Source organism: Crinia signifera, chromosome 2 (assembly GCF_055691185.1).
Source record: "Crinia signifera chromosome 2, ASM5569118v1, whole genome shotgun sequence".
NCBI classification, from domain to species: Eukaryota; Metazoa; Chordata; class Amphibia; order Anura; family Myobatrachidae; genus Crinia; species Crinia signifera.
In genome coordinates this window covers 226,285,545-226,295,120 of record NC_139218.1, presented here as the reverse complement: position 1 = coordinate 226,295,120, position 9,576 = coordinate 226,285,545, and positions in this window count along the sequence as shown.

Here is a 9,576-nt window from a genome sequence, read left to right as displayed (position 1 = left end):
TTGCCTAATGCAGTGAAGCACTTTCACGGTAGGTATACCTGTAGTCACTTGTTTAGGGCATTTTTCAGTACTGTATAACCGAACCGCGTTGTCCATCCAGCAAGTCACCCTGCAGTTTATTTACATTCTGTCAGCACTCCGCTTCAGATCTTGGTCCACACCCCGCTCTTGATTGTTTTCAGCGTTAACCATCGCCTGGCCATTTTTATCATTTGCTATCACCTTTTATTCCTTCAGTTAAACATTGTCTTGTCATGAATCCAGTGCACATCCAGTTCAGCAATCTTCAGTTACCATTGCTGTATCTAGTCTGCCTGAAATTACCTCTTGCTTTGACAACTGCTATTCTCTAGGGCAGTGGTTCCCAACCTGGGGTACTAGTACCCCTGGGGGTACTCTGCAGACCAGTTGGGGGTACTTGAAAATAATATTGGTAATGGCGGAATATGAAAAAAAGTATTTTGATGACCGAAGAAGACCCATTGCTATGGAGAAGACCATGTTGTGTCACTTATGGTTCTGTCTTCAGCGTCATCAGTGTCTCATTGTGCCTTTGCCTGACCAGCAATCCAATGGGAGCTACCCATGCTGCCCTCAAACATCAGCGATCATCTGCCCTGCACTGACACGGGTGGAAGAAGAAGCGGCATCAATCCTACAGGTGTAAGTGGGAACCCTGGAGACAATACACAACCAGCGGCCAGACAGGGAAGGGCATGCTTCCTGTCCGCTACTCCTTAATATAAGGACATGCATAAGGATACGCATACCGCTCACTTCCACTCCACTCATAAGTACTGTCTATATTTTAAATTGAGAGGAGGGGGTACTCATCAATGAAAAGCCTAATCAAGGGGTACGGGAGAGAAAAAAGGTTGGGAACCACTGCTTTGAAAAAAGAACGGGGGGGGGTCAATTACCAAAGTAACTGAAGGGGCGCCTGTATGAGTGGCTTCAACCAGCAGCTGTCAATAAAGGGATTGTCAGTCCCTATAGAAAATGGAGAAGAGAAGGGTAGACTGCGCTTATTGATGACAGTGAGGATATTTAAAAAATAATTTTTTAATACTACAATAGCATACTATAATGTAAACACATAAAATACAATTTACACCGTAAAAGAAGGGGGGGGGGGGGAGGGGGAGAGGGAAATAAAATGCTGCATCCACTGAGGTATTGATATCACCTTTGTATGTCCACAGTTCAATGGGAACCCAATGATGGTAAGATCCTGTAGTGCTTGGCCACAGCGGTGCTCAGTAATAACTTTATCCAGATGTGATATGGGGGTAGCGAGCCTCCCAATTCGGAATGGAAAGTTAGGTCGAGACGTCCGCAGGATGACTCTGGGTGGGTATTAGATAGGCGGCTTGCCTTCAGAAGGTGAGTGCCTCACTCCAGGTTGGGTGTGCCGATGGTAATTCTGAGAGCTGGTATTGCTGGCTGTAGTGCTCCTCCAGTGCAACTGTCCAACAGTAAGACTTCCTGTGCTCTGCCTCTGCAGTGCTGAGCATTCTGCACACGTGGGTGGCTGTGTGCACTGGAGGAGCACTACAGCCAGCAATACCAGCTCTCAGAATTACCATCGGCACACCCGACCTGGAGTGAGGCACTCACCTTCTGAAGGCAAGCCGCCTATCTAATACCCACCCAGAGTCATCCTGCGGACGTCTCGACCTAACTTTCCATTCCGAATTGGGAGGCTCGCTACCCCCATATCACATCTGGATAAAGTTATTACTGAGCACCGCTGTGGCCAAGCACTACAGGATCTTACCATCATTGGGTTTCCATTGAACTGTGGACATACAAAGGTGATATCAATACCTCAGTGGATGCAGCATTTTATTTCCCTCTCCCCCTCCCCCTCCCCCCCTTCTTTTACTGTGTAAATTGTATTTTATGTGTTTACAATATAGTATGCTATTATAGTATTAAAAAAATATTTTTTAAATATTCTCACTCTGTCATCAATAAGCGCAGTCTACCCTTCTCTTCTCCAGTACAGTAATTTAGTCCATTTTCACCCATTTCCAACAGATCTGGCTGAGAAATCGGCCCAAATTGGATGAGTATGACATACCATCGGGTCTGGTGCATATCGGACCTGAGTCGAAGGCAGTACCTGCATACTTGCTGTGTTTACCAAGCATCTTAAATTTTATTATTTCTCTATCATTCTTATGGGATACAGGGAGTCGTTCATAACGATGGGGAAAAGAGCTTATCCGAAGGAGACAGGCACATATAAAAATTTATACAGGGTGTACTGGCTCCTCCCCTCTGCTCCCCTCCCTCTAGCTTCAGTTTGAGAACTGTGCCTCAGCAGAAGCACAGATCAGGAAGAGCTCCAGAGAGTTTTATCTTCTGTTTTATTTTCTTTATTATTTTGGGGCTGCTGTTTGGACTTAACAGCAGTCCTGCGTCGTGGGAGACTAGGGGAAGGGTTCAGCTGCTGGCCACTTCAAGGTACCGAGCTGTCCCTGCCACAGGACCACCGTCCTGAGTGGGTGATGTTACCGCGGGCATTGCGCTGCAGCGCGCACACCCCTAGTCCAGTCTGAAGACGTCAGTGGTGAGTATTACCCCGGGGTCCCCCGCCGTGGGGTCCCCGGGTTATTGTGCGGCGGTATGGCGGTGCCCTGCACAGGGACCGCGTAACCCCCTGCCTACACTGGGACAGGGTACAGTTCCTGTATTGTCCAATGCAGTTACCAAAGAGGTTTGGACATTCCCCAATGTCAGTCTCAGTATAAAACGCAGGTAAGCTCCGGCGCCATTACGCTGAGCGGAGCTTACCCAGAGTGAGACCAGCTCTGTGAGGGCGCCAAAACCTGCTTCCTGCTTCTTCCCTGGCTGCTGGAAACGCCATTATACTGCTCCAGACACTCCTCAGCAGTGTGGATCAGAGGGAATCTGCTTGCAGAGACCGCTTCAGGTTTTCAGCGCTTGTGTACTTGTACACTTGCCTGCTTACACTGTAAAGTACTGTTATTGATTACTGTACTGTATTACCAGCCCTTCTAATCGGAGAGCTAAGGTTACCAGGTGTATTGGTCTCCTCCATTATCCTCTGTACACCACCCCACTGGCTTGTTAAGCTGTACAAGAGCAGATAAAGCTACACATAGTATTTATCTGGTTAATTTCACACTGCATATCCACTGTGTGTGCGCGCTGTGTGAGGGGAGACTGTTTGTTTGTCACAATGGTGAGGAAACTTACATGTATGGTGTGCAGTGATAAGTTTGTGCCAGCATCTTCATCACAGGTTACTTGTGAGCCATGCATGTCCCCACAAAGTACTGGGGTCCCCCCACAACTAACTGGGCAGCAGAGTAGCACACAGGACAGCTCACAGGAGCCAGCCTGGGCTACAGGTATAAAAACCATGCTTGAAACTGTGACTACACAGTTAACTGCTACTGCAGCACAGACCCAGAGAGTACAAAGGGAGCTGGCTATCCTCTCTGCCAGAGTGGATGTAATTACTCCCACCCCTGGGGATACTCGTAAGAGAAAGGCCCCCTCTCAAACCCCTGATTCCGGGGCTGATGATGGGGATGATGATGATGATGTGGATGATGCAGACGCAGGTGATGACGAGCCTGATGCTTCACAGTCACTGCTGCGGGGCACAGAGCCATTGATTATGGCAATCAGGGAGGTGTTGGACCTTCCCTTAGCTGAATCCACAGCAGGGGATGCCTTCTTTGCTACTCAGAAAAAGCAACAGGTGGTTTTCTTCTACGATCCCCATGGCAGCCATACATTGGGGATATTCCCTTCCCCCATCAGAGCAGACAGGATTGATTTCTCTTGGGACCGCCCACCTTGGGTATAATAGACCCCTCCTTCCCCTCTGCTGTATCTTTTTTCCTGTCTCCGTGTTAGAGTAGACAGAGTAGGCAATTATTTTTTGTTTAAACAGGGTTACCTCGGCAGCATGGAGCTGAAGGGGTGGCTCCCCGGGGAGAAGAGGGCGCAGGAGGCCAGTCTAACTTGTCTCCTTGCGCGCACATACCCTGCCGCTGGCTGGGAGGATTCTGGAGTGGACGGGCTCCAGCCAAGGCTTCCGGACATCCACGTGTGGTCTCCCCGCAGCGTCAGCCCCGCTGGAAGCCGCGGCTGCACGCGACAGCATCTAAAGGCAGAGGGGGCGGAAGTGCCGAGTTCGCGTCACTTCCGCCCATAGACGCCGGTAGTGCGTCTCGCAATTCAGTCCCCTGGGTACACGGGACGGGGGAATTGGTTCCGCTCGGCTATCCTGATACTCACGCTAATTCTGGCGGCAATTCAGGGGTTAAATAGCCGCAGTAATGGCGAGTTCAGCGGCGTGTAAAGTGGTTACAGCGTGGAGTACTACACTGTGTGCTGTGTTTGCAACCATGGATGCGCCTTCTCCCCAGAAGCCTGATGATGCCCCAGTGAGGTAAGCCCTTTGGTTTTGGGCATCAGTTGTTTATTTCTGAGATAGATATTGAGTGTAGCTTCTCTCTTTGAGTGCTCCTGTCTCTCCTGTGCATAAGAAGAGAACAGCTAAGAAAAAGTTCACTGAATCCATATGCATGACATGTGACCAGTCCTTCGCTTCAGCACAGAAAAAGGCTATATGTGATCTATGTGAGATGGCACAAACTAAAGTGTTAAAGAAATCAGAACACACTGAGGTCATTAAGGAATTAATGGCCTGGATGAAGGAGAACTTTGTCTCTAAAAATGAGTTTACCCAGAGCCAGTCAGTAAAGAGGTCTAGAGTGCAGGCTGAATTCACACCTGAAGAGGATTCTTCAGAGGATTTAGAATGCGAGGATAAGGGTTCGTCAGAGGAAGGCGAACTAGAAGAAGTCAGAACATTTAATTTGGATCTGGTAGAAAACCTGCTAAAACACATATACAAGGCTATGAACTTTAAAGAGCTGGCATCTACCTCTGAGACTAAAGATCCACTGTATGAAGACAGGGACAAAAGAGGGAGAACCTTTCCTGTAAATAAAGTCATAAGAGAGATGATACTTAAGGAATGGGTCAGCATTGACAAGAGAGTCACCCTAGGGAACAGGGTGGAAAGAATGTACCCGTTCAAAGATGAAGAATTTCTCGGCTGGTGCACTACACCTAAAGTAGACGCGGCGGTGGCTGAAATTATTTCAAAATCCACCATTCCGGTAGAGGACGCAGCGGCATTTAAGGATGCCATGGATAGAAGAATGGAAACATCATTTCGCAAGGTCCATTCAGCATCAGCGGGTTCCCTGAAGACGAATGTAGCGGTGGCCTCCGTAGCCAGGGCGATTAGATTGTGGTCCTCTAATCTAAAGACAGACATAGAGGAGAAGATATCTAAACAGTATCTTATTAAAAATCTGGACATTATACAGAAGGCTGTTGACTTCCTATGTGAAGCTTCTCTTGATGGGGTCTCTTTTGCAGCAAAGACTATGGCGGCAGGCGTAACAGGCCGTAGGGCTCTTTGGCTAAAACCCTGGAGTGCTGACGCTAATTCCAAAAATAAACTAGCAAACTTACCCTTTGAAGGAAAATTCTTATTTGGGTCCAAACTTGATACCATGATACAGAGAATTTCAGGGGGAAAATCTGTCCGCTTACCCCAAGAGAAGAAGAATCGGTTTAATTTTCCCGCCTCCACAAGACAGGCATATAGAGAGGCAAAGACATATCGTCCGGGGAAGACGTATTACAAGAGGGGAAGTACCAGTACCTCTAGACAGTCATTTCGTCAAAACTTTCGTGGCAGATACCAACCTGAAAAGGATTGGAACCAGAAAGGAAAACTATGACTATCTCCGAAAGAACAGTATTGGCGCCAGACTACTGAGGTTCGTGACGAACTGGGAAGAGATAATAAGGGACACTTGGGTGCTGAATATAATTCATCAGGGCTACTATATCGAGTTCGAGACAGCACCTCTCCATCACAGATTTGTAAGATCAAGGATACCAGGCGTACCCGAAGAAAAGAAAGCCCTACTTCTGAAATTAGAACAACTCCTACAGACGGAGGCCATAGAGGAGGTTCCAAAAGAAGAACAGGGAAAGGGCTTTTATTCGAATCTGTTTCTGGTGAAGAAACCGAATGGAACGTTCAGAACTATCCTGGATCTCAGAGATCTGAATGTCTACATAAGACAAATAAAGTTCAAGATGGAGACCCTGAGTTCCATAGTTATGGGAATCAGAAGGGGAGACTACCTTGCATCAATAGATTTAAAGGATGCGTATTATCATATCCCAATAAATCAGGGACACAGAAAATTTCTCAGGTTCTCGGTGGCCAATCGTCATTTTCAATTTACCTGTCTTCCATTTGGGCTGAAAACTTCTCCGAGAGTCTTTTCCAAGGTGCTAGTTACAGTGATTGCGGCTCTGAGGCTCCGAAGGATTCAGGTATGGCCCTACCTAGACGACCTACTCATTGCAGGAGACTCTGTGAGAGAAACAGAGGACAATGTAAGGAAGACGATAAACCTGCTACAACTTCTAGGTTGGGTGATAAACACAGAAAAGAGCCAGACTGCTCCGACTCAAAGGATACAGTTTTTAGGGGCTATGATAGACACAGTTCAGTTTCAAATATCCCTGTCGGCCGAGAGATGTCTGAAGATTCAAGAGCTAACAAGTCTAGTGTTACGGATAGACGGCTGCCCGCTGAGTATGGCTATCCAGTTGTTGGGTATGATGGCATCCTGTATCAGGATCATCCCGTGGGCGCAGTGGAGAATGCGACGACTTCAGTGGTCCATCATCCCATTACAGAAGAGCGGCTATGCCGATCATCACCGGTTCAGGCTAAGTCAGGAGGTAAGACAAGACCTAAAGTGGTGGCAACAGGGTTTAGAAGAAAGGAGTACCAGTCTAGAAAATCCGACATTCCGAATACTAACTACGGATGCCAGTCTCACCGGTTGGGGAGCTCATATAGAGGGAAAATCTATACAAGGCTCCTGGACAAGGAAAGAAGCAAGGAACTCTTCAAACATGAGAGAATTACAAGCGGTCTGGGAGTCCATACAACTCCTAAAGGAAGACATTCGCTATTTACATCTGAGAGTAATGTCAGACAATGTGACAGTAGTGTCCCACATAAATCACCAGGGGGGCACAAGAAGCATCAAACTCATGCAGATGTCAGAAAAAATACTGAGCTGGGCGGAGGACAATCTAGAGTCCTTATCAGCAGTATATATCCCAGGCAAGAGGAATGTACTAGCAGACTTCCTGAGTCGAGAGGTGATATCGCCAGGGGAGTGGGAGCTGAATGCAGAAGTTTTTTCCCAGATAGAGAAAATATTCGGTACCCCAGAAGTGGACATGATGGCCAGCTTTTGGAACAGAAAGGTGAACAACTTTTTCTCAAAATCATTTCATCCGCAAGCTCTAGCTATAGATTCCCTTTCAGTGAAATGGAACTTCAAACTGGGCTACATATTTCCCCCCTTTCCGATGATCGGGAGAGTCTTAAAGAAACTGAGAGAAGATCGGGTCGAGGTAGTGGCAATACTGCCCTACTGGCCGAGGAGGCCCTGGTTCGTCAGCGTCCTAAAGATGGCGGTTCGGGAACCGTGGTCACTGCCCAACAGGCAGGACCTACTGCATCAGGGTCCGGTCTATCATCCAGAGCCAGCAGGGTTGTCGCTAAAGGCATGGAGATTGAGCGGGGCATATTAAGTAGGCACAACTTGTCATCCCAAGTCGTGGAAATGATGCTGAAGGCCAGAAAGAACATTTCTTCCTTATCCTATTATAGAACTTGGATCAAGTTCATCGAATGGGGTCAGTTCTGTGGTGACTTCTCATCGATATCAACAGATAGAGTCCTGCAGTTTCTATATGACGGCTTTCAGTTGGGTCTTGCCCCAGCAACGATAAAAGCTCAGATTTCTGCCCTAGCAGTACTATTAGATAGGCCTTTGGCTGAAGAAAGGCTGATAAAGAGGTTTAATAGAGCCATGAGGAGGATCAGACCGCCAGTCAAGGCTATAGTGGCACCGTGGGACTTAAACCTTATGTTAGCGGTATTAGCTAAAAACCCCTTTGAACCGTTAACAGAGTGTCCTCTAAAGTATCTAACTTGGAAGACGGTGTTCCTGGTCGCAGTCACCTCGGCCAGAAGAGTAAGTGAGCTCCAAGCTCTATGGATAGAGGAGCCTTATCTTGTTATCTTCCCAGATAGAGTGGTACTGAGGACACATCCTGAGTTCGTACCTAAGGTGATATCCTCATTTCACCTCAATCAGGAGATTGTGTTACCTAGTTTCTACCCAGAACCGGAAAATGAGGAACAACGAAGTTGGCAAACGTTGGACCTAGTCCGGGTCATCTCAATATACCTGGAAAGAACTAAAGTCCTTAGATCGACCAAACACCTATTTGTCATCCCGAGTGGTGTCCGTAAAGGAAAAGAACCAGGAAAACAAACCATATCCAGATGGATAAGAGAGACGATCGTGGCAGCCTACAGACTGGAGGGCAAGAAAGTACCTCCCATAGTACAGGCACATTCCACAAGGGCAGTCTCGGCGTCATGGGCGAACAGGGCCAGAGCTTCAGTGACCGAGATCTGCAAAGCTGCTACCTGGTCGTCAGTACACACCTTTGTAAAACATTATGCACTTGATGTTTCTCTTGCCCACTTTGGGAAGCATGTTCTCCAAGAGGCAGTATCTGCGGATACCTCTGTATAAAAAAAATATTCATGCTGAACACTACCCTCCCGTTTATTTGTCTTGGGTATGTCCCAATGTATGGCTGCCATGGGGATCGTAGAAGAAAGAGTCGAATTATACTCACCGATAATTCCTTTTTCTTCCTAGAGATCCCATGGCAGCCACTGATTACCCTCCCTTGTATTATGATGTGTTTTCTCTAGGGACCTTGGTACGGAGACACTCAAAAGATACAGCAGAGGGGAAGGAGGGGTCTATTATACCCAAGGTGGGCGGTCCCAAGAGAAATCAATCCTGTCTGCTCTGATGGGGGAAGGGAATATCCCCAATGTATGGCTGCCATGGGATCTCTAGGAAGAAAAAGGAATTATCGGTGAGTATAATTCGACTCTTTCCCTGAGCAGGCTGACCTGGAAAGTACATTCAAGTCAGCGTGGAATAACCCAGAAAGGAGGTTTAAAGTGGCGAAAAAGTAAGTACGTTTCCCTTCGATCCTGAGGGACGTAAGGTGTGGGAGGAGCCACCAGAGGTTGATTCTTCGGTGTCTCGCTTAGCCAAAAAGATGGTACTCCCAGTACCAGGGTCATCTTCACTAAAAGACACCACGGACAGAAAGGTTGAAAACACCTTGAAGTCCATTTTTACTGCTAGTGGCGCGTGTCAGCGTCCCGTATTAGCAAGTTGCTATATGGCCAAGTCCATATACACATGGGCCTCCCAGATCCAGGAAGGTCTCCTGGGCGACATGACAGTAGCACAGGTGTCTGAGAAATTACACCATATTCAGGACACTGCTAAAGTTCTGTGTGAAGCGCAGAAGGAGTTAGGAGCCATTAACGGCCGTAACTCAGCCATGGCGGTGTCAGGGCGCAGATCCCTCTGGCTCCGG